We start from the raw sequence: 1859 nt of genomic DNA on the forward strand, positions 1-1859 counted from the left end.
TTGTTGTTATTGGTTTATTTTTTATTTTATTTTACATTCTGGGATATATGTGCAGGACATGCAGGTTTGTTATAGGCAAACGTGTGCCATGGTGGTTTACTGCACCTATCAACCCATCACCTAGTGCCCTGAATGCATTACCTATTTATCCTGGTGCTCTCTCCCTCTTGCCCAACAAGCCCCAGTGCCTGTTGTTCCCCTTCATATGTCCATGTGTTCTTATTGTTCAGCTTCTACTGACAAGTGAGCACATTTGATGTTTGATTTGCTGTTCCTGCATTAGTTTGCTAAGGATAATGGCTTCTAGCTCCATCCAGGTTGCTGCAAGCTACATGATCTTTACTTTTTTAATGGCTGCATAGTATTCTACGGTGCATATGTGCCACATTTTCTTTATCCAGTCTATCAGTGATGGGCATTTAAATTAATTCCATGTCTTTGCTATTGTGAATAGTGCTGCAGTGAACATACACATCCATGTATATTTATAATGAATAATTTATATTTTGGGGGTATATACCCAGTAACGAGATTGCTGGGTCAAATGGTATGTCTTAGAGGAACCGTGGTACTTCTTTCACAGTGATTGACCAAATTTACTTTTTCACCAACAGTTTAAACGCATTTCTATGCCTCCCCAGCCTCACTAGCATGTGTTGTATTTTTTGGCTTTTTAATAGTCACCATTCTGACTGGTGTGAGATGGTTATCTTATCCTGGTTTTGATTTGCATTTCTCTAATGATCACTGATGTTGAGCTTTTTTTCATGTTTGTTGGCCACATAAATGACTTCTTTTGAGAAGTGTCTGATTCATGTTTTTTTGCCCACTTTTTTTTTTTTTTTGAGATGGAGTTTCGCTCTTGTTACCCAGGCTGGAGTGCAATGGCGTGATCTCAGCTCACCGCAACCTCCGCCTCCTGGGTTCAGGCAATTCTGCCTCAGCCTCCTGAGTAGCTGGGACTAAAGGCATGCACCACCATGCCCAGCTAAGTTTTTGTACTTTTAGTAGAGACGGGGTTTCACCGTGTTGACCAGGATGGTCTTGATCTCTTGACCTCGTGATCCACCCGCCTCGGCCTCCCAAAGTGCTGGGAATATAGGCATGAGCCACTGCGCCCAGCCCTTTGCCCACTTTTTCATGGGGTTGTATTATTTTCCTAAATTTGTTCAAATTGCCGGTAGACTCTGGATATTAACCTTTGTCAGCTGGATAGATTGCAAAAATGGTATCTCATCCTATAGGTTGTCTGTTCACTCAGATGACAGTTTCTTTTGCTGTGAAGAAGCTCTTTAGTTTAATTAGATTCCATTTGTTAATGTTTGCTTTTGTCGCAATTGCTCTTGAAGTTTTCATCTGTGTTTTGAACAATATTGCCTAGATTTTTGGCCGGGCGTGGTGGCTCAATCCTGTAATCCCAGCACTTTGGGAGGCCAAGGCGGGTGGATCGCGAGGTCAATAGATCAAGACCATTCTGGTCAACATGGTGAAACCCCGTCTCTACTAAAAATTCAAAAAATTAGCTGGGCATGGTGGCGCGTGCCTGTAATCCCAGCTACTCAGGAGGCTGAGGCAGGAGAATTGCCTGAACCCAGGAGGTGGAGGTTGCGGTGAGCTGAGATCGCGCCATTGCACTCCAGCCTGGGTAACAAGAGCGAAACTCCGTCTCAAAAAGAAAAAAAGATTGCCTAGATTTTCTTATAGGGTTCTTATACTTTTGGTTCTCTCATTTAAGTCTTTAATCCATCTTGAGTTAATTTTTTATTTTGTTGAGAATTTTTGCATGTAGGTTTATCAGAAATATTGGCTTGAAGTTTTCTTTTTTTGTACTATCTCTGCCAAGTTTTGGTATCAGGATG

The sequence above is a fragment of the Callithrix jacchus genome, chromosome 22 (genome assembly GCF_049354715.1).
Source record: "Callithrix jacchus isolate 240 chromosome 22, calJac240_pri, whole genome shotgun sequence".
In the NCBI taxonomy this organism is placed as follows: domain Eukaryota; kingdom Metazoa; phylum Chordata; class Mammalia; order Primates; family Cebidae; genus Callithrix; species Callithrix jacchus.